Here is a 24314-nt window from a genome sequence, read left to right as displayed (position 1 = left end):
CACACTGTATATAGATATAGGTTGAGTCTGTACAGCACTTGTTCCCTACAGTGTCACCAGCAGTGCCTTACGTAGTGCATAAACAGTACACCTCTTTAGCTGATGAACGTGGGGGTTGGTGGAGATCAGGTGTACATAAAATTTTAGAAACTGAGTAGGCGCTTTAACTGCTGTTACTGTAAAGAATTCTTAGAAAAAAAGGATTCTTTAATGTTCCTGGTGACAAGTAAAGATTACACTACAGTGATTGGAGAGCATGCAGTCAGTCTGTGTAGTCTGAGGGCACATTTAGGCATTGGAATGTTTTGCTTTTCTCCTGATCCAGAGGTTACATCCAGTAGGAGGAGGAGACGCTGTACACTGGGAATAGTTACCTAAGGCTTGGGTGTGACGTTCAGCAGCGTCTGTGTGAAGTAATGGCAGAGGGAGTTTTTCTGGAATGACAAGTTTGTAAAGATACAGGGACACTTCCATAGCTTCCGGTAAGTGTCACCAGTCAGGGCTCAGCATTAGGGGAACAAGTATCGGGTGCCTGCATGTTGGCACCTCCAGTTCCTTACCTTGGTAAAGCAAGTGAAGCAAGTGAACATACAGATGAGGTGATGAATTGTACCTGTAGCACAAATGAGAAAGAGAACAGTAGTAAAAAAGTAGAGTTTCATATTGTTTTCCAGTACAGAAAGAGTTAAAAAACAAAAACAAAAAACACCTTATTTATCTATATTAAAAAATTGATCACATATGGCTGATCATATATTTTAAATGTTACATTCTGTCAGAAAAATGTCTTGCAATTAAATTGTATGGTATCTTTGGCTTTCGATGATGCAGTTCAGAACTTTGCAACCTGCGATTATCTCCACAGCTTGGCCAGAGAATGGGTTCACTATACGCCCAATCAGAATTGAATGTAGATTTCAATCAGTCACTCTATTCTCTGCAGAAATCTGCCATCCCTCTTACCACAGTAAAGAAATGTGTGTGTGAAATGTTAACAGGTGGAAGAGGCCAGCCCTGCTGACAGATGAGGAGCTGTCAGACTTTCAACACAGGGATTTTTGAATTTTGTTTTGACAAAGTTTGAGGAGTTTTGCAAGTATAATGAATGAGTAGGCAACAGCAGAATGAAGATTCTCACTACAGCTGACCTTTTTTTTGAGTCCCTAATGCCTGGTACACACACTGCAATTTCCCATCAGCTAGATGGGTCGATAGATAATTTCCGACAGATCTGATTTCTGATCGTTTTTCTGATCACTTCTATCAGAAAAACGATAGGAAATTAGATCAGACCTGTTGGAAATTATCTATTCGACACATCTACCTGATGTGAAATTGCCTGTTGTTTACCAGGCTTAATTCATGCATGTTTTAACAGAAATGTAGTTACTGAAAAAGCATTTACAATTTATATTGTCAAAATACATAGATTTTGCAGTATAAAGATGTAATGCTTTGACTATATGTTGTTAGCGGTTTACCAGGACAGCAGTGCACTATCTGCATCTGCAAATGTTCATTTATAACTGAATTATTACAAATTTCCTTCTGTTTTAAGAAGGCAATTACACCAAGCTTTGCTTTTTTTAGTAAGAGGGCTTTTTGGTCCCTTTTATCCCCCCTACACATTCCTAGTAGTTTGGGTCACCCTGAGCTGCTTGGTTACTCTACTCCACTATCTGCAGGGGGGGTGGAGCCAACTGCAATCCCTGCAGCCTGTTCATTGGATGTCGGTCATTAGAGAGGAGTGACCTCAGCAGGGATTACAGTTGGCTCCTCCCTGGCGATGTCACACCTGTCACTCAACCTTGATGATGTCACACTTGTCACTGCCAGGGACAGGATACTGTCCGACTGCAGGAAGATGGGAGGGGTTAGTGTCGGGGATCAGCAGGTTGTCCATGGAACAGACCTGGCCACCACCGACAGCTTGAAGCCTTACGGCAGCCATACACTGTACAATTGTTTTGGCCAATTAGACGGTCAAGCGGACAAAAACGTCTGATCGATCGTATATTGAAGTGCATTTAAGTATTTTCAATTGTAATTACAATTGCTTTTACTATCGAAACAGTGATCCACAGCATTGGTTTGCGGTCATTTGATTGTAATGTCATTCATAATATCGTTAGTAATCAGGGTTTTTTTGTAAGTGTGTGATTACAGTTCTGTGTTTACCGAACTGCAGTGACAGGCCACTAGGGTATACTTTTTTCATGGCAGTCTCAGCTCAGTCTTGCTCTGAATCCATTTTTACAGTAACTGTATACAATAACACGGCACACTACAGTTACAGAATGTTTCTGAATTCTCTTCCTTATGTTGTTGCGTTGTGTACCTTCTGCTGCAGCTCTTATATTTGGTGTTTTGATATTTTCCCTGCTGTTGATGTCTGTCTGCCGTCTTGGGATGCTCTTAATTGCCTTGAAAAATAACTTATTTTTTCCCCTGGTTGATGGATGGGGTCATTTGTTGCGCGGGATTAAAGGAGAACGGACTTAGGACAGAACTTGGGTCTATCCCAGGCATGGGAAAACTTGGCCCTCCAGCTGTTAAGGAACTACAAATCCCACAATGCATTGCAGGAGTCTGACAGCCACAGTCATGACTCATAAAGGCAAATGCATTGTGGGACTTGTAGTTCCGTAACAGCTGAAGGGCCGAGTTTGCCCATGCCTGGTCTATCCCCACTCAGCAGGCACATCTAGCAAACATCACTCTGAGAGCCTGACATTCCCTGCCACTTACAGCCTGTAATACTTACCTCTCCATGCTCCTGGTGGGACAACTGTATGTGCTTGCTAGTCGCCAGGAGTGGCCTTATTATACACTGACCACATAGGACATTGATCTGCAAACTTGGCTCTCCAGCTGTTAAGGAACTACAAGTCCCACAATGCATTTGCCTTTATGAATCATGACTGTGGCTGTCAGACTCCAGCAATGCATTGTGGGACTTGTAGTTCCTTAACAGCTGGAGAGCAGCCAATCATTATATTGTCCACATAGGGAAGCACAGGCAGGTGACATGGGAACAGCCAATCATTACACTGACCATATGGGGGACACAGAAACAGCCAATGGCAGACAGAGTCCCCCTATGTGGTCAGTGTACTTTATACCATTGGCTGTAGGCTTGTGTATATGTGTTGTGTTGGCCAACCTAGCGCATGCAAACGCAACGCACAGAATTTTGCATTGGAGCTTCTGACTCTTGCCTACACAACGACAAAACATTTGTAAAGGGTTTTTTTCCGTTGGACCCAAACCGCATAAGTTTGTCTCAGATCAGTACATAGTAATGTGTACAGGGGAAACGTTATGTGATCATGAATGGCAGGGTAAATTGGTGGTTTTTCAGTTTTGCTTTAAACGTGTTCAGGGTTGGAGCTGTTTTGTTTGTTTTACAAGATGTTCCAAAGGGTAGGGGCAGCATGACAGAAAGCTCTGGAGCCAAAGATTTTTTTGTTGGACTCCAGATCCGGTGGTCAAGCTATTGGATAATTTTGATCTGAGGGTGTGGGTGGTGTGATGCTGTTGTAAAGAATCCTTCAGGTATCTGGGGCCTAGGTTGTGTAGGGCTTTGAATGTTAGCGTGCCAATTTTGAAAACTATTCTAGGGGTAGCCAGTGTGGTGAGCAAAGATAGGTGTTCTATACAAGCCCCCTTCAAAAAGTATTAATTGCTGATAGTTAAGTCAGCCTACCTGGTTATGCCCAACCTAGTGCTGTGTACTTGACCTGCCTAGGTGTTGATTGATACTACTGTTCTTGACTCGTCTTGCCTGGTCATTTTTGATGTACTACTCTGGTTTTACCTTATTCTGTTACCTCAACTTGCCTATTACCCGCCAAGCAGTGATCTTGGCTTATGACCTCATTCAAGATTGTTCTAAACTTTGCCCTGTGACCCTGATTATGTCTGCCCAGCTCCCTGTCCTCAGCTTGTGATCTTGACCATATCTGTTTTGTGCCAGACCTGACCATGGTTTTTCTGCGTTATCTCCACACTGTGGTGTCTCCTGTCCTACCTGCCACTGGTGGGGTAACCTTAGGAGCCACAGACTGCGGGTGATTGGCCGCTAAGAATCCAATGCCCATCAGGGGTAGCAATATATTCTCCATGACAGGCTGCTCTTCCAGTTGGCCACTTAAGATGGTCATACAGCTGTCGATTTTTGGACAATCGAACATCCAATTAGAATATTATAAAACTGTCAAATGTATTGATGGTACATGCTGGGAAATTTCTGGCCGGTGTGGTTGATCAGGTGCATGATGGTAATGGCGTACAATACCGTAACGACTGAACATGATGAAACCCCTGCCCCTATGATTATGTCTGCCAGCTAACATTTGGGGGTGCTGGGTCCAGGTCACAAAGCCAATTCCCGAGATATTTCACGCTGAACTTAATTGGGAATCAGTCTGCGGTGTATAGCAGCCAACACATCTCTCTCTGATCAGATCGAGATCTGTCTCATGGTCAAATCTGCCCATCACCAGACGGGCAGAAGTATCCCCCCATCAGGCAGGCAGCAGAGTGGGTTGCTGTCCCCCCTCAACCTGGCAGTACATGGTTATCTCCCACCCCACCTCAAGCAGGCACCAGAGTGGAGTTAGGTTGCCATCTCCTTGGGCAGGAAGCAAATGGGTTGGCACACCCCTCAGGCAGGCAGTAGATGGGTCAGTTTCACCCCTTGGGCAAACAGCAGATGTATCGCCCCTTGGCTGGGCAGGCAGCAGGCAGGTGGGTCGGAACACCCCTTGAGCAGGCAGCAGATGGGATAGCACCCCCCTTTATCAGGCTGCAGATGGGTCAATATCCTCTTTCGGGCAGGAAACAGAGAGGAGGAGGGTCATTATCCCCCCTTAGGCAGGTATTAGAGAGTTTGGTATCCCCCTAGCGCAGGCAGCAGAGTTGAGGTAAGTTGCTATCCCCCTGTGGTGGGCGGGAGAGTTGAGGTAGGTTGCTATCCTTCAGGCTGGCAGCAAAGTAACTGGCCTGCTATTCCCTCTTGAGCAGGCAGCTGAGTAAATGCAGGTCAGTATCCCCCCTCTGGCAGGCAGCAGAGCGTTTGGTATCAACCCCTGCAGCAGAGTGAAGGTGGGCTGGTATCCCCCTTGGGAAGGCAGTGGAATTGAGGGGGGGGGGGTGGCCTCCCCCCTTAGGCAGTAGATTACAGGTAGGTTGCTATTTCCTGGGGCAGGCAGCAGAGTGGAGGGTAGTCTGTATCCACCCTCTGGAAGCAGAGTGGAGGTGGGTTGCTTTCCTCTGGGGTATTTTGCAGATGGGGCCATCCTGGCAGGTAGTGGATGGATTTGAATCCCTCCTTGGGCAGGTAGCAGATGAGTCGGTATCCTGCTCAGAAAGGCAGGGTTGGTATCTCCCCCCCCCCCTTCTGTTTGTGAAAACCTGATATGCAGGCAGTAGATGGGTTGGCACCCTCCTCAGGCAGGCAGTAGATGGGTTAGTGGCACCCCCCCTCAGGCAGGCAGTATGGTGGATCTGTGTTGGTACCCCCTCAGGCAGGCAGCAGATAGGTCAGTACCTGCCGCAGGCAGCAGAGTGGAGCTGGGTTGGTACTCCTTTGGGCAGGCAGTATGGTGGAGCTGGGTCGGTATCCCCTTGGGCAAGCAGTGTATGGTGGAGCTGGGTCAGTACTCTCCTTGGGCAGGCAGTATGGGGAACTGGGTTGGTACACCTTCGGGCAGGCAGTATGGTGGAGTTGGGCAGTACCCCTTCGGGCAGGCAGTGTGGTGGAGCTGTGTTGGTACCCCCCCTCAGGTAGGCAGCAGATGAATTGGTACCCCCTTGGGCCGGCAGTATGGTGAAGCTGGGTCGGTAGCCCTCTAGGGCAGGCAGTGTGGTGGTGCTGGGTCAGTACTCACCTTGGGCAGGCAGTATAGGGTAGAGGTCTGCACGGGTCCACTTTTTCATACCCGCACCCGACCTGCTTTCTGGTGAATTTGATACCTGCAACCCGACCCGCAGAACCGCTACCCGCTTTTTTAAATTCTAAAGTGCATATTTAAAGTAACATTGGGGAGCTGTAAAGTTAATAAAACCTATTTTTATACACAAACCAAAGCTAAAGTAGGTTTACAAGCTTGCTTTCACTACCCGCGACCCGTACCCGCAGACTGTTACCCGCAACTCACTACCCGCACCTTAAATCAGTTCGGGTACCTGAACACGACCCGCTGCAGGCCTCTAGTATGGGGAACTTGGTCGGTATACCCTCAGGCAGGCAGTGTGGTGGAGGTGTGTTGGTACCTCCCTCAGGCAGGCAGCAGATGAATTGTTACCCCCTTGGGCTGGCAGTATGGTGAAGCTGGGTCGGTCTCCCCCCACGAGCAGGCAGCAGACGGGTCGGTCTCCCCCCAGGCAATATAGTGACCGTGGACCTGGGTCGGTACCGCCTTGGACGGGCAGGCAGCAGATAGGTACCCCCTCTGGCGGGCATGCAGGCAGCAGACTGGTCGGTCTCCCCTTGGGCAGGCAGTATGGTGGAGCTGGGTCCAGCAGGCAGGCAGTATGGTGGAGCTGGATCAGTACCCCCTCAGGCAGCAGATAGGTACCCTCTCCAGAAGGCAGTATGGTGTTGTTGGGTTGGTATCCCCGCAGGCAGCAGACGGGTCGATCTCCCCCCAGGCAGTATGGTGGACCTGGGTCGGTACCGCCTTGGACAGGCAGGCAGCAGACGGGTCGGTCTCCCCTCGGGCAGGCAGTATGGTGGAGCTGGGTCCAGCAGGCAGGCAGTATGGTGGAGCTGGATCAGTACCCCCTCAGGCAGGCAGTATGGTGGACCTGGGTCGGTGCCGCCTTGGACAGGCAGGCAGCAGACTGGTCGGTCTCCCCTCGGGCAGGCAGTATGGTGGAGCTGGGTCCAGCAGGCAGGCAGTATGGTGGATCTGGATCAGTACCCCCTCAGGCAGGCAGTATGGTGGACCTGGGTCGGTACCGCCTTGAACAGGCAGGCAGCAGACTGGTCAGTCTCCCCTCGGGCAGGCAGTATGGTGGAGCTGGGTCCAGCAGGCAGGCAGTATGGTGGAGCTGGGTCCAGCAGGCAGGCAGTATGGTGGATCTGGATCAGTACCCCCTCAGGCAGGCAGTATGGTGGACCTGGGTCGGTACCGCCTTAGGCAGGCAGCAGACTGGTCGGTCTCCCCTCGGGCAGGCAGTATGGTGGAGCTGGGTCCAGCAGGCAGGCAGTATGGTGGATCTGGATCAGTACCCCCTCAGGCAGGCAGTATGTTGGACCTGGGTCGGTACCGCCTTGGACAGGCAGGCAGCAGACTGGTCGGTCTCCCCTCGGGCAGGCAGTATGGTGGAGCTGGGTCCAGCAGGCAGGCAGTATGGTGGACCTGGGTCGGTACCGCTTTGGACAGGCAGGCAGCAGACGGGTCGGTCTCCCCTCGGGCAGGCAGTCCTCAGGCAGGCAGCAGACGGGTCGGTCTCCCCTCCGCACTCCGCAGGCAGCAGCGCTCGGCGCACACGGGCGAGATTAGCATAGTAACAAGGTGTATGGTAATCCGCGGCTGGCTCCTCCCCGCGCCCCGCCCCCTCCCTGCGCTGTGAATGGAGCTCTCCGGCTGAGTCGGGCACGTTACCACCGCCGCCGCTGCCGGGCATGAGCGGGCGGAGTGAGCGGGGGGTCTGCAGGTGTCTGGCCGCACTCAGCAGCGGCGATGCGGCGCGGCTCCTCCCCGGGGCGCTGAATGTGGAGCCCGGAGTACGGCTGGCCTGACATCCCCCCTCCTCCCTCTCTCCTCCTCCGGTGTGTATGCGGCCGGCCGGGCCCGGGGGGGACCCCCAGCTCTATGGAGAGGAGCGGCTGCAGCCCCTTCCCGATCTGCTGGGCCAGAGGTAATCTATGTCATACATGTTCCCTCCCTGCTGCAGCCCCATCCACCCCCGACAGCTGCCTCTATTCCTGGCCTGTAACCCCTGCCGTGCCGGGGCCCCCAGCTGTCACACATCACCAGCAATCAGCCCTCCCTGCCTCTGATGTATTCATCATTACTATGTATTATCAGCGCTCACTCCTTCCCCACTCCATACTTTCCATTTATTACTATTCATTCTTTACTTTTATTGATTTGTAATAGCCATTTATTTGTAATAAATCGTAACCTTATTATTTATATAGCGCCGACCTCTTCCGGAGCGCTGTACAGAGTATATAGTCTAGTCACTAACTGTCCCTCAGAGGATCTCACAATCTAATCCCTACCATAGTCCTATGTCTATGTATGTATGGTGTAGTGTATGTATCGTAGTCTAGGGCCAATTTTTAGGGGGAAGCCAATTAACTTATCTGTATGTTTTTGGGATGTGAGAGGAAACCGGAGTGCCTGGAGGAAACCCTCTCAAACACTGGGAGAACATACAAACTCCTTACAGATGTTGACCTGGCTGGGATTCGAACTGGGGACCCAGCGCTGCAAGGCGGCAGCGCTAACCACTACGCCACTGTGTTGCCCACTTTGTTATACTTGTTTTTAATTATAATTGTGACTGGACCAAATAACTAAATGATCGTTCTAGGTCCTAGGTTCTCAACATGTGGTACGCGTACCCCAGGGGGTACTTCTGATCGTTCCAGGGGGTACTTGGGCTTGATATACTCAAGAATAATGAATTTAGAGTTTTATAAATGATAAATCTTATTTAAACACCTAATTAGTGTTTAGCTAATTAAAAGCAATGGTAAATGCTTGGAAAATGTTTAAAACCCTTTATCATGTACTACGACTAGATATATACTTGTCAAGGGGTACTTGTGATAATGTTTACTATGCTAGGGGGTACTTGGTAGGTACAGGGTTTTAAAAGGGGTACATACCAATAAAAGGTTAAGAAACACTGTTCTAGGTGTAGAACTTGCATTGGCCCAGCAGTTACCTAACACACCAATATTATTATTTAGTATTTATATAGCGCTGACATCTTCCAAAGCGCAGTATAGATTATATTGTTTCACATTCTAATCTCTACCATAGTCATATGTCTGTATCGTGTAGTGGATATATCGTAGTCTAGGGCCAATTTAGGGTATAGCAATTAACTTATCTGTATGTATTTGGGGTGTGAGAGGAAACCACGGTGCCTGGAGGAAACCCAGACCAAATAACGAAACAATCGTTCTAAGAGTAGAACTTGCGTTGGCCTGGAGTCGGTTACCTAACACACTATGCAATTTTTAATTCAGATTCTGTTTGTGCGATTGATCAGATCGATATTTGACATTGATTGAATATAGAAGACCGCTAGCGTGCACACACATACGGTTTTTCAAATTCCGATCAGATTTCAAATAATTTATCCAATTGGATATTGGCCGAGAATTGATTAAAGGAACATACACACAGAACAACCAGTATTTTGATCAATTTAGCAGGAGTGGAACAATATTTTTTAGCCTGTCTGATCGGTTTCTGATCGAGATTTCGGTCGCTGGCCATCAATGGGCTGCACAATTATGCCTGAACCGATCTCTTTCTTGACCGGAAGTAAATTCTGAAGTAAATATTGCATGGTGTGTATTACTATTCAGAATTTGTATAGCGCCGACCTCTTCCGCAGCGCTGTACAGAGCATATTGTCTTGTCACTTAGCTGTCACTCAGAGCTCACAATCTAATCCCTGCCATAGTCATATGTCTATGTATGTATTGTGTAGTGTATGTATCTCAGTCTTGGGCCAATTTAGGGGGAAGCCAATTAATTCATCTGTAATTTTTGGAGGGGGGTGTTGGAGGAAATCAAAGTGCCCTGAGGAAACCCACACAGAGGGAGGGAAAACATACAAACTCCGTCACCATAATAATATAAATGAGAAAAGTTGAAATTGCTGAAATCTGGGACTGCGGTGAATGAATGGTTAACATTAATCGCCAACGACGGTTAGAAGGGGAGTGTGACCTGGCATAGAATAATAATGATATTAATATGCTATGTCCATGCCAGGGTAAGTTCTCACTCAGCCATCGCAGATAATTACTTTTCAGTAATGACAACCGCTCGTTCTTTGCTGTGTCAGATTTTTGGGAATGTTTGGCGTTGCCATTTTATTAGGTGACCATTACAAGTCTTTCATGCATCAGTTATCATTTTTATTTAATTTCATTATTTTTAGTTTTATTTAGGTGGAGGTTTTATTTCAATTCACTGTAATTTTTGTTTTATTTAAAGAACCACTGCAACGAAAAAGTAAGCAGTTAAAACCTGACAGCTTTTGCACTAGTCCATCTTTTCATGGGGAATTCTCAGTGTATTGTTTGTTTACAAAAGCCTGAATGGCAGTTGCTAAGTTTAACGTACAAAGTAGTAGGCCAGGCAGTAGGGAGGCTTGCTGGTATCTTCCTATTTTGGCAGTTGATGTGTTCCTGAGACAGGGGGATTTAAAAAATGATAGATACCTGGGGTTTCCTCCAGGCTGATCACTCCCTTGCTGTCGTCCTGCGCCGCCGGGACCCTTTACGCAATTGGCCGCGGAAAGTCCTCCAGACAGGGCAACTCGGCGCAGGTGCAGTCCGGCAGCGCGCTTCCCCATCGTGCGCCCGTTGCAGGGAGCATTCTGCGCCTGCGCAGTAGTGCTGTGGAGGATCATGGCGCACAGGGGTACTGCGAGAGAGCGAACAGCTTGGAGTAAGGAGATGGACTAGTCCAAACCGGTTCTGTCAGGTTTTAACTGCTTACTTTTTTCACGGGAGTGGTCCTTTAAGTTTTTATTCAATGAATGAGCAATGTGCTGTTAGTAAAATGACAGAATTATTTTGGCTTCCACTGAATTGATCTGTTTGTTTTTATAGGGCTATTTAGTTTGTATGTCTTTCCATGGGCATCTTTAATGCACACCTGAAGCAAAAGGAATACAAACTAAGTGCTGTTAGATTGCGAGCTCCTCTGAGAGACCTGTTAGTGACGTGATGTGTCCTTAGTGATCTGTGTCAGCATCATGTTACATAAATGCGTAATCGCAGCCTGGTGGAGACTTTGCATCTATGTCATGTGTTGCTTTGACTAGTCTGTGGCCTAGTGAGATGTTGCAACTATAAATATCAATCGCTGGAAGAACAAAAAGCATGTTTACAAAAGTTTGTAGCCGTGGCAAGTCACTGCGGGGTCCCCCGTGTCTGGTGACTTGTCACAGTGATGTGTCTTGGCTATACAGTCCTTCAGCATGTCAGCTGTGGGATTACTGCTGTGACTTTGTTTTGGTATTATGTAGAATCCCATACTTCAAAGTACAACAGGTGATTGGTCTTACACTCCGTTGTACATTTTATTCATCATGTTAAATTTGACGTAATTATCAATTCTGTATTTTGTACCAGTGTCCATATTTGGTATACCATTGTCTATTGGTATGTACCCCATGTTTTTTTTTTTTTTGCTTTGTACAGCTCCACGGCTTATGTTGACACTTTATAAAACTATAACAATTGTTCAATCGGGTTTTAAGTGTCATTTTGTGGGAGTGGACTTTTCTATTCAGGACACGCCTCCAGGAAATGGCCTGGCTGCGTGGAGAGTGGTGGTTGCTGTAGTGTTTGGCTAAGATGGAATGAGAAGTAAGGCTGGGTTCACACTGCCCTGGATGTACAACGCTGCGTTCACAGCGTTCCCGCACAGGATACTTTGTGGTCTGTGCTGTGTCCATTCGCCTCATTCACATACACACTTGTACATTCTTTCCACTGCTGCCACCACCCATCTGGTCCACTGGGTGTTGTCCCACTGCCACCATCGCTGCTCTGGTTCTCTGCAGGGGCCAAGCCCTGCTATACAAATCAGAGGCCAGACATAAGCAACATTGGATTGCAGCAGACCCATAGGACTCCTCTTGCAAAGGGAGGATTCCTATTCGTATGTTGCAGTCCAGTAGGGAGCCCTGTTTCATGCGGTGGACCCAAGTGGTGGTGGCTGCAGCAAAATTAGAGACAGGCAAATAAAGTGAAGAATCGTATGTGGTGACCAGCCTAGTGAGAACGGACATGTTATGGTGCTGTGAGCTGAATCGAACAAGAATATTATGTACATTGAACTTCCAACTTCGCAGTTGGGTGCCGGGGAAGGGAGAACTGTTTACCTTTGGGTAAAAAAAAAGATGTGTTTACCTGGCAGGGTTTTGGAGAGGGCATAAAAAAAAATCACCCCACTCCTCACTTTATGAAACCACCGACTCCAGGTACCCAAAAATTACTCAGTCCAAGACTCACTCCACAGCCCTGTTTGCTGCAATGCAAGTTCAGGATCTGCACAGATGCAATACTTCAGAATGTCACCAGTGTTGGCTGTGATTGTCTAGGGCAGAATTGTAGTGTTGATACAGCTGTCTCACTCCATTGGAGGCAATGAGGTGCTAATATTCCTGACTTGCATGGAAATTTCATGGACATAGCATTCAGCTTGGAATTGGGCCAATCAGATCCTGACCATTTTGATTTGTCCAATTCCAAACTATATTAAAGGGACGCTATCGATTGACATGTTTTTTTCAATTGAGATAGAAAATGTTTGGGAAGTGCTGCTAAGTGTTGGTGTATACATCTGAATACTTATCTTGCTGTTTACTGTTATCTAATCCCTTTCACACTTTTCTGATGGCAGTCTGCTTAAATTCTTAGACATTATTTGTACATTGTCATTTTAGAACACATGTTTTGATAGAGTTCCTTTAAGTATATGAGGAGAAATCATGCTGGTGGTAACAGGACTATGCTCTGAAGAGGGATAATGCACTGCTCTGCTGTGAACATTAATCGTCAGAGCCCCAAATTGCAGGGCTGTGGAGTCGGTACCAAAATACTCCGACTCCTCAGTTTATGAAACCACGACTCCAACTCCGATTCCGGGTACCCAAAATGGCCTTAACTCCGACTCCTCGACTCCGACTCCTTAGTCTAATACGTAACAGGGCTGTCCATTTTGTACAAAAATCATCCGACTCCTCAGTTTATGAAATCAACGACTCCGGGTTCCCAAAATTACTACGAATCCTCGACTCCGACTCCAACTCTGACTCTACAGCCCTGCCAAATTGCTTCTGATTATTTTGTGTAAAGTGAAAGAGGCCATAGAAATATAGATTTCTTTTCTATACAAGACTTGGCCTTTTAGGAATTTGGACTTGTGTGTTCTTTAGACTGCTGTGTGTTTTAAATATATCTTGTATGCTGGGGTGAGGTGTGTGCAGAGATGCCAGTGTACATATACCAGCTGAAAGTTATCCCTAAATCTTGTCTTACTGCTTTCCAAGAAACATGACCCAGTGTAACCTTGTGCACAAGGCTCATATAAAGAGCTGAAGGAATCTGTGTCTGCTGCTGGCGCTGGATTGAGAAGAAAACTATGCATTTGTTTTATTCAGGCCTGGTTCACACTAGTTGAACTTGATGAAAATATGTCTTTTTTTCAACCTAAATAACTAGCGGATCCGCAAACGCTAGCAGTTTGGCCTAGTGCACACCAGAGCGGTTCTGCTGCGGTTTGCGATCCGCTTGCGGGTGCGGATCCGCTAGGGTAATGTATTTCAATGGGCTGGTGCACACCAGAGCGGGAGGCGTTTTGCAGAAACGCATACTCCCGGGCTGCTGCAGATTTTGGATTGCGGATGCGTTTCTGCCTCAATGTTAAGTATAGGAAAAACGCAAACCGCTCTGAAAAACGGCACTTCAGAGCGGTTTGCCAGGCGGTTTTTGTTACAGTAGCTGTTCAGTAACAGCTTTACTGTAACAATACATGAAATCTACTACACCAAAAACGCTTCACAAAACCGCAAAATGCTAGGTGAAACGCTACAGAAAAAGAAGAAAAAGCGTTTCACAATCTGCTAGCATTTTGCGGATCTGCTAGCGTTTTTTGGTGTGCACCAGGCCTTTTTGAAGAGGTTTTTCAGAGCGATTCTAGGCATGATTAGAAAGATTTTCTAATCCTGCCTAGTTTTTTTTGGGAGTGTTTTTGGTGTAGTGCTTTTTATATTTTGTTACTGTACAGCTGTAACTGAACAGCTTCTGTAACAAAAACACTTGGGAAATCGCTCTGATCTAGCGTTTTTCAGAGCAGTTTTTCACTTTCTTATACTTAACATTGAGGCAGAAATGCCTCAGAAATGGCAAAAATGCTGCAGGATCCGAGTTTGCGTTTGGGGGGAAAAACGAGCCGCTCTTGTGTGCACCAGCCCATTGCGTTACATTAGCCAAGCGGTTTTCCGCCTGCAAGCGTTTTAAAAACGCTCAGAACCGCTCTTGGTGTGCACCAGCTCTTTCCTGGGTGCTTGTCAGCGCTTTGCTGGTCGCTGGCTATTAGCAAAGCGCTGCTGCTTATGTATCCCTATGGGATCATTCTCACTGCGGCGTTTGTGATTTGTATAAACCGCAAATGCGCTGCATTTATGTATTTATATAGTCCTGACATATTACGCAGCGCTGTATAGAGTATATGAGCTTTTCACCAACTGTCCCTCAGAGGGACTCAGTCTAGTCCCTACCACAGTCCCATGTCTATGTGTGTATTGTGTAGTGTATGTACCGTAGTCTAGGGCCAATTTAGGGGGAAGCCAATTACCTTATCTGTATTTTTTGGGATGTTGGAGGAAACCGGAGTGCCCGGGGGAAACCGACACAGAGAACATACAAACTCCTTGCAGAGGTTGACCTGGCTGGGATTCGAACCGGGGACCCAGCGCTGCAAGGCGAGAGCGCTAACCACTACGCCACTGTGCTGCCCACTGCATGCAGCACTTTAGGGGCGACTGCGTTGATTTTCTGTTGAACGGGAATCAAAACGCAAATTATGGCACAAGATTGCGAACAGCTTGATAGTGAATAATCGTATACTATTCCTTTCACCTTTCTGAAGTTCTGTAATAATATGATAATGGCTGCAGTTACCTGCCAGGCCTCATTTACATTATTGTGAAATGCAAGCTTTTCCCCATCATTCCCACCAACAAGTAAATTATTATTAAAGGGGCACTATGGCAAAAAAATGTAAAATTTAAAATATGTGCAAACAACTTCTTATTTGTCTATGTTTTTCCAGAGTAAAATGAGCCATAAATTACTTTTCTCCTATGTTGCTGTCACTTACAGTAGGTAGTAGACATCTGACATTACCGACAGGTTTGGACTAGGCCATCTCTTCATGGGGGATTCTCAGCAGGGCTTTTATTTTTTATAGAGATATTCCCTAAAAAGGATTTAAACAATCATGCTGGCTAGCTTCCCTGCTTGCTACACATTTTTTTGGCAGTTGGACAGAGCAACTGCCATTCACTAAGGGCTCGTTTCCACTGTTGCGGTGCAGAATCGCCTGGATTCCACCGCTGATGAAATCGCATGCGGATGCGATTCCCCATGCGTTTTTTGCCGCGAATTCGCATAGGTGAGGGTATATGGGATTTTAACCATGTCACTGCCTGTGTGAATTTACATCGGTACCTATGCGAATTCGCGGCAAAAACCGCATGGAGAAAACGCATGCGATTTCCCTATTAACCACTTGCCGACCAGGGGTGATTTGCCTGATCTGTGCTGTGTGGGCTCTCCAGCCCGCAGCACAGATCAGTATTATGCCAGGGCGATCAGACTTCCCCCCCTTTTTTTTCCCCACTAGGGGGATGTCCTGCCGGGGGGGTCTGATCGCCGCCGGCCATCTGCGTTTTGCGGGGGGGGGCTCCTCAAAGCCCCCCTCCGGAACCATTTCCGCCCTCTGCCTCCTTACCTCCCTCTCTCCGTAATGCGCAGGACGGAGTTCCGTCCTGCGCATTGTAGGATAGGCTGCCGGCGATCCCCGGCCAATCAGAGGCCGGAGATCGCCGATCTGCCCTACGGCGCTGCTGTGCAGCAGCGCCGTATGATGTAAACAGCGGGGATTTCTTCCCCGCGTGTTTACATTTTGCCGGCGAGCCGCGATCGGCGGCTCTCCGGCTGTTCACGGAGACACCCTCCGTGAACTGACATGGAAAGGCCGCTCGATCGAGCGGCCGTTTCCATGGTAACCCGCAGACAACCAGTTTACGCCGATCGGCGTTAGCTGGTCGTCAAGAGGTTAAAGACATTGCATGCGATTCGCATGCATTCCACCCTCAGGCGAATTCGTTGGCTCTTTTGTGCGTTTTTTCACCGCTGAAAAAAACGCACATCACCAACGCAACAGTGGAAACAGGCCCATCCACTTGCATACCATGTGCGAATCCGCATGCGTTGGACGCATGCGGATTCGCGATAGTGGAAACAAGCCCTAAGTGCTTTTGAAAATAAATGAATCCCTGAGAATCCCCCATGAAGAAATGAACTAGTCCAAAACCTGTCGCTTCTGTCGGATTTCTACTACTTACTGTGACAGCAACATAGGAGAAAAGTAATTTATGGCTCATTTTACTCTGGAATAAATGTACTACTTATTTGTGTCAGCATAGATAACAGGAAGTGACATCTCAAGACCTTCCTTTCTGAACAGGAAGCCAGTCATTCCAGTGGTCCTGAGACTCGATGTACAGCTGCAGGCAAGCTCAGCTATATAAAAGAGGTTGTCAATTGTTATAAGTGCACTACCAAAAGTAATAGTTATGAATTGCACTAAACTAATATTATTACTATTATTATTATTGATTTATAAAGCGCCAACATATTCCGTGGCGCTGTACACAGTAAGAAACGAGCACGGGGTACATAATAATACAGACAATGCTATACACCAATATACAAAATACAGAGTTGGTACAAAATACAGAATTGGCAATTACAGTAACAAAAGTATCATGATGAATAAAATGTATAACAAATTCTAATACACAAAAATGGTGAGAGAGCCCTGCCCTTGTGAGCTTACAATCTAAAGTAATTGGGGGGAAACGAGGTGGGGTAGTATACAATAATACCTAGAGGCAGTTTGTTTTATGCTAGGTACACACAATGCAATTTACTGTCAAATCGTCTTATTCCAACGCATCCGATCTGATTTCCGATCGATTTTCCGATCATTTTCCATAGAAGTGAACGGAAAATCGATCAGAAATCAGATTGGAGATGTTGGAAATAGTCGATCTGACAGTAAATGTGTCCGAAAATTGCATTGTGTGTACCTAGCATTAGGATATCTAGTAGGAGTACAACTTGGCCTGGGGACTAAGGGCTCTTTCACATTAGGGCAGATTTTCTGCATTTCAACGCAAAGGGTAAAGTTTGCGTTACCCAAGGTGAAATGAAAGTCCATAGACTTTCATTTTAGCTTTCACATATAACGCAGTGTTTTTGTGCGTTGCGTTACACTGCACCAAGGCGCAGTTTTTCGGCCGACGCTAGCTTTATGCGTTACAATGTTAATCAATGTAAAGCGCACACTATGCGCGTTTTTAATCCGTTAACGCAGGCAATCAGTCCCAGAATGCAACAGAGGAACAATGTAGAAAGTTGAAAACTAAAATAAAAAAAAATTACCTGCGTTTTTCTATGTGCTGTAACGCATTGAAAACTGATTAAAAACGCACACTCACTGCAGTGCAACGCATATCAAAACGCATACAACAAAACGCATACAACAAAACGCATGCTTTGAGCGTTCTCCAACGCAAGCTCTGATGTGAAAGAGCCCTAAGGACAAAAATGAAGTGGCCTAACCTAGTGTGTATGCTTGTAGGAAAATTAGTTTTGAGAGAGCTTTTAAAGGTACCAAAGGTTGGAGAGTGACGGGTGTGTTGTGGAAGGGCATTCCAGAGGAGGGGTGAAGCACGTGCTTGTGGAATTAAACAACCTCAGTTTTGGAGTCAGTTGGGTGTTCGGTGCACAGATGTGTTTGCCTTGCTCTCTGTCTGCACAGCTGCTGCTGTAGCATAGTATTAGACAGAGCTGGCACTGAAGAGGTTAATGCTGCCTGTGCAAATCCTGATGCGATATTTCTCACTCTTGCTGCTCCAGGGACCCGACGTGCGATTCTGACAATTTGCTGAAATTGCAGGACGTCTGTCAGGCTCTTAACTCATTGCAGCTCCGAATCCCGGGCTTAGGTTTCACACTAGGGCTTTCAGCTCGCTTGGCCATGTCTGTATTTAGAGGCCCATGTATAGAAGGCAGACAGGCTGATTGCCAGTAAAATGCCCTTTTCTTCCTCTTCTGACAGAATAGTATTTTAAAGCTCACCACGTTTATAGAAGTGGCGATTACTGGTAGCTGAGAAAATTCAATCTTTTTAGCGTGATCGCAATTTTATTCAACACTTTTCTGTTACTTGTCAGCACTTGTGTTCTGATTGCATCACAGAGACGGGGGCTGTATCAGGGCCGGGGAGACGGGGGCTGTAGGAGGGCTAGGTAGACGGGGGCCGCAGGAGGGCCGGGGAGACGGGGGCCGCAGGAGGGCCGGGGAGACGGGGGCCGTAGGAGGGCCGGGGAGACGGGGGCCGTAGGAGGGCCGGGGAGACGGGGGCCGTAGGAGGGCCGGGGAGACGGGGGCCGTAGGAGGGCCGGGGAGACGGGGGCCGTAGGAGAGATGGGGGCCGGGGAGGCGGGGGCCGTAGGAGAGACGGGGGCCGTAGGAGGGCCGTATAGGGGCCGCAGAGATGGTGGTTTTGCTTTTACCAATGGTCCACAAAGAGGCCACTCGCCCGCATGCCGTGCTTTTTGATGCTTTTACGAATGTGACCCGCGAGGACATGAGAAGCATGTAGAGTGCACTTCTGATGTCCCCAACTGTGTGCTGTTATTTACTGCGGTGAATGGAATCGCAAGCGCAGTGCCGAAAATCGCATCGTAATGGAAGTGTCGTGCGTTGCATCATCACATCCGATCAGGTGGGAAAGGGCCTCAGTTATCCCCCAGCAGGTGGAGGGAGGAGTCATACATGCTGCGATCTTGTGGGTACACCTGCTGTGCACAGGCGCGGGCATTGTGTCCTCTGCGGAGTGCCTGGTCTTTGTGAGTGCGACGTCTGCTGGCGTTGTTAAAGGGAATGAGTTTACGTAGAGTGTTAACGGATGGGGATGAAGATGGCTGGACGGCAGGATAATGACCTGCTGCGGTGACTGTGATCTGACAGCTCTGTAATGACACACGTGACTCCGCTGTCACTCCGCGCGGCACGTCTGAGCAGCCGCGGCTTTCACTAACTGGACGGTCGGCGAGTCCTCAGCTTATCTGTATGTATTCCGCAGTCTTTCGCATAACGCAGCTTTCATTAACTTGTGCAGCACTCCAGACGAGCCAAGCGTTCCGCTGCGATCACAGCGACAGATGATTGAGCTGCAAATACTAAACGTGACCGATATTAAGTGTCGAATCGATAGAACTGATACAGTCAGATTGGAGAATTTCAATCAATTATATTAGTGAGGCCTTGTTCACATTGCGTTCGGCTCGCATGTCTGTCCGCGGTGGGGTTTTTTCCGCATTTTTTTAAAGCGTTTTCTGGCAATTTTCTGCGTGTTCGCTCGTTTTTGTGGGCGTTTCTGTAAACGCTTTTACAGAGGGTTTCCGTCTTTTGATCCGGAAAAAAATCCGGTACAAATAAACACAATGTATTAAAAAAAAAAAAAACTCACACAATTGCTTGCCAAAGCGATTTTGTGAGCGTTTTTCCTCTACCTTCCATTGAGGCATTGCCCAAGCGCTTTCACGTTCTTAAAATTTTACAAAAACGCCTATAATGTGAACAAGGCCTGACTCACCATTTTTTGTAGATCTGTATTTATAGTATTTTAGCTATTGCTTTGCCGTTTCTGTTAAAGGTCAGCTGAAGTGAGTGGGATATGTAGGCTGCCATATTTATTTCCTTTTAAACAATACCAGTTGCCTGGCAGCCCTGCTGATCTCTTTGGCTGCGGTTGTGTCTAAATCACACCTGAAACAAGCATGCAGCTATTCCAGTCAAACATCTGATCTGCATGCTTGTTCAAGGTCTGTGGCTAAAAGTATTAGGGGCAGGAGATCAGCAGGACAGTCAGGCAATGTGCATTGTTTAAAAGGTGAGCTTTAAAAAGGAGCTGTAGTGAAAATAAGGTAGCAATAAAAATTTTTTTTTTTTTTTTTCTCACAATATTTTTTCATAAATTAATATCATGAAAAGACAAAAGCTTGATGCACTTCTATCATTGCTTGCTATGCCACAACATGGTTTGAAGGGACTCCGAGCACCTCTCATGGGCATGCCTTTAAAGAGACTCTGTAACAACAAAAAGATCCCCTGGGGGGTACTCACCTCGGGTGGGGGAAGCCTCAGGATCCTAATGAGGCTTCCCACGCCGTCCTCTGTCCCACGGAGGTCTCGCTGCAGCCCTCCGAACAGCCGGCGACTGTGCCGACTGTTCAATTCAATATTTACCTTTGCAGGCTCCAGCGGGGGCGCTGTGGCTGCTTTCGCTCCGAAGGAGGCGGAAATACCCGATCTCAGTCGGGTCCGCTCTACTGCGCAGGCGCCGGAGACTTGCGCCTGCGCAGTAGAGCGGACCCGACGGCGATCGGGTATTTCCGCCTCCTTCGGAGCGAAAGCAGCCAGAGCGCCTGCGCAGGAGCCTGCAAAGGTAAATATTACGTCACCGCTGTACGGAGGGCTACAGCGAGACCCCCGAGGGACGCAGGACGGCGTGGGAAGCCTCATTAGGATCCTGAGGCTTCCCCCACCCGAGGTGAGTACCCCCCAGGGGCCGTTTTTTCGTTACAGTTCCTCTTTAAGACTCCCGACCAGTACTGCAAAGTATTTAAAGATGCATACCTTTCTGTAGCTTGTGCTCTCCTCTTTCATTTGATGCCTGAATCGCTGTTCTACACCAAACAGTTTTCATTCTATTTCAATTTAAAAATCGCGACATCTTGGCTATGTTATAACTTCCGGGTCACCCCTGTCTTCCCTGTTAGATAAGTACATCACTGAATGAAGCAGGAAGTAGAAGTGACACGCATGGCCATTGCAAGAAGCTCCTCCAGAGGGGTCATAGCACGACTTTGTTGGAAGTCGTCTGTCTTAAAGGATACCCCAACTGACATGTGACATGATGAGATAGACATGTGTATGTACAGTGCCAAGCACACAAATAACTATGCTATGTTCCTTTTTTTATTTCTCTGCCTGAAAGAGTTAAATATCAGGTATGTAAGTGGCTGACTCAGTCCTGACTCAGACAGGAAGTGATTACAGTGTGACCCTCACTGATAAGAAATTCCCCCTTTTTACCTCTTTCTTTCTCTCAGAAGCCATTTTCTGCTAGGAAAGTGTTTTATAGTTCGAATTTCTTATCAGTGAGGGTCACACTGTAGTCACTTCCTGTTTGAGTCAGGACTGAGTCAGCCACTTGCATACCTTATATTTAACTCTTTCAGGCAGAGAAATAAAAAAAGGAACACAGCATAGTTATTTGTGTGCTAGGCACTGTACATACACATGTCTATCTCATTATGTCACATTTCAGTTGGGGTATCCTTTAAAGGCATGCCCATGAGAGGTGCTCTGAGTCCCTTTAAACATCAGATGGTGCAACTTCCCGATTGACAAGCTCAGGTAAATAGTCTATTGACAAGCAGATTGTCGCTAGCCTGGCGGTATTTTTTCGTTGGGGGACAGCAGAGCACAGGTGGGTTTCTGGGGCTGGTCCATTTGGGTATCTTGAATAATTGACTGCATTCTACTATATGTCATTACAGGGCCTCTTCATCTTTTGCTCTAGTGTTGTGTCTTGAGGAATGCCTGCGTCGCTCAGGATCGGTGACCTGGTTTCTAGCTCTGGGTCTCTGATGTTTCATACTCATTAGAAGGGATTAAATCTCCTATAGATATAGGGGCACAGATTGCTAGCTGGGCTGTGACAGTCTTTCAGGGCCTGGAAATGTAAGACCACCACCTGCTCTCAGATTAAATGAACAAATGTAATTAGGACCGGATTTGAGATGAGGATGCGAGGGCCAAGGCTCAGTATTCGGAGACGCCTTTCCCTTTAAATTCATGCGTGTCTTAATATTAAATATTTCATTTACATACCTCCCCCCCTCCCCCTCCCCCAGCTCTCTGTCACATTAATGTATAATATCCCTGCAGTTATTTATAATTTATGGCAATCAAACTCCAACGGTCAAACGTATGCATTACTATGGGGCGTAAGTGTCGTTCCGGCGGTTTAGGTGAAGATAAATATGTAATGAAGAGGGAAGTAGGAACTTGGGCTGTAGCCAGACTCTGTTACGTAAGTTGGCCTCGTTCATCATAAACGTGCAAAAAGAAAAAAGTGTTGTTTTTAAAGAGAACCAGTCATGATTGAGAGCCCTGAATACTTTCACACCCTCTGCAGTACCGTAAAGACGCCCTAATGTAATCTTTGGGAAAATAAACTTGTATTTACGAGAACAAACATTGTACTCGGAGATCTGCATGACGTATGGCAGATACAGTGATGGGGGAGATGGAATAAGACACAATGGCCTCAATTCACTAAGATCATGCTGGAGATAAGGCAAGAGAAAACTTACCTCCACTAGTAAGAGAGTTATCTTATCTCTTCATTCCTTACGTTACCTCTTCTGTAGTTAATTGACCTCCTCTGTAGTTATTTTCACATGCAGTTAATGAACAGCATGTCTTTAATTCTGGAGTTATTTTAAGGATTAAAGAGTTAACTTAAAGACAGAAGAATTAACTTTAGGTTTGCCTGAGGTAAAATGTTTCCTGAATACTACATGCCTTATCACCATGGTAACAACTCTAGAAGAGTTATTAAAGACAGGAGATGAGCTTAGTGAATTGAGGCCAATGGAAGTGAGAGTAAAGTGAGTTGGGCTTCTAAGCTCCTATGTTGGTCACTGGAGATTATCAATGAGATGCTGATTTTCTAAGCTTGTAACATTCAAGTGAACCTGAACTCTTGCGCAGGACAGAAGGAAAACACAGAGCAATGCACCCTGTATGTATTTCGATAGTTTAGCCTGTCTAATTCCCCCTCATATAGGACTAATCACAAATTTAATTTCTCAGCTGTGTTAGCTCGGTAATATCCATGCGATTTCATTCAGGGAATCCAGGGGCCAGTTTTGCTAAAATGGTTCCAGGAAGTGCTGTGGCTGTTCAGTGCAAAAATCACTCTAAGGTTTAGTTCTCACTCGGCGCTCGGAGCGCTGCTAGCCCGCGGTCAGATTGCGATTTTAACAAAAAGTCTTGCGATTCTTCCGCGCTTTGTGCTTGTGATTCCCGTTCCATAGAACAGGAATCGCAGAGCAATCGCCCCAAAACGCTGCATGCAGCACATTTACGATTAATCGAAATCGCAACCGCTGCAGTGTGAATGTATCCATACATTGTAGCAGCGCTTTGCTGATCGCCGGCGATCAAGAATCACCCCAATGTGTACCGGCCCTAACAGCTCAATGGGCTGCAAAGGACCAATAGGGATCAATAAGAAAGCACTCTCCTGCTACTTTAAGCAGCAGTTGTATTTTCAGGTCTTGCACTATATTTAATTAAAATATTAAATCAAATAAAAAAATCTTTATGCAGCCTCCCTCCCATTCCATGTGCTGCCCCCTCTTCTATGTGTATCATCCATATACAGCAGCCCCCTCCCATTCCATGTGCAGCCCCCTCTTCCATGTGTAATATCCATGTACAGCAGCCTCTCCCCTTCCATGTGTAGCTCCCTCTTCCATGTGTATCATCCATATACAGCAGCCCCCTCCAATTCCATGTGTAGCCCCCTCTACCATGTGTATCATCCATATACAGCAGCCCCTCCCATTCCATGTGCGGCCCCCTCTTCCATGTGTATCATCCATATACAGCAGCCCCCTCCCATTCCATGTGTAGCCCCCTCTACCATGTGTATCATCCATATACAGCAGCCCCTTCCATTCCATGTGCAGCCCCCTCTTCCATGTGTATCATCCATGTACAGCAGCCCCTCTCTTTCACAAACTGCTTCCTTGGGCATTAGTTTCCCTTTTTCATGTGCTGCTTCCCATTTTCAGCCTCCTCTTCCATATGCAGCAACCCCTTTTTCTTGTTCAAGTGTCCCCTTGGGCTGCAGCCGCCCAATGCCCTGGCCTTTGTGGGCTTCCCAGAAATCCGGCCCTGATTTCCTTGATTGGCAAAAGGCCAGTGGTGATGGCTTCATTCATTGTCACCTAATTGCAAGCGAATTTTAAAATCTCCAAACTTATTTCTGCCGGATCGCTCATTTTCCAGTCCAGAGGAAAGCTAATATAAAACCAAGAGGCGCCTGAAAATTCATAAAATATTTTAAGAGAGTGAAACGGTTATAAGGTCGCCGCGATGGCGAGATTATAGACACAGACTTTAATAATACAATGCGCTTTGCCTCTGTTCGCTGGCCTCC

At 47.0% G+C, this 24314-nt stretch overlaps 1 protein-coding gene across 1 annotated transcript in view; it reads left to right on the top strand.

Moving 5' to 3' along the window:
• Window positions 1–24314, top strand: part of PTK2 (protein tyrosine kinase 2) — a 341550-nt gene that overhangs the window by 15584 nt on the left and 301652 nt on the right. The window lies entirely within an intron of this gene.

The sequence above is a fragment of the Hyperolius riggenbachi genome, chromosome 5 (assembly GCF_040937935.1).
Source record: "Hyperolius riggenbachi isolate aHypRig1 chromosome 5, aHypRig1.pri, whole genome shotgun sequence".
Taxonomy (NCBI): Eukaryota; Metazoa; Chordata; class Amphibia; order Anura; family Hyperoliidae; genus Hyperolius; species Hyperolius riggenbachi.
The sequence above is the reverse complement of the archived record's forward strand: the minus strand, read 5'-3'. Positions and strand labels throughout refer to the sequence as shown.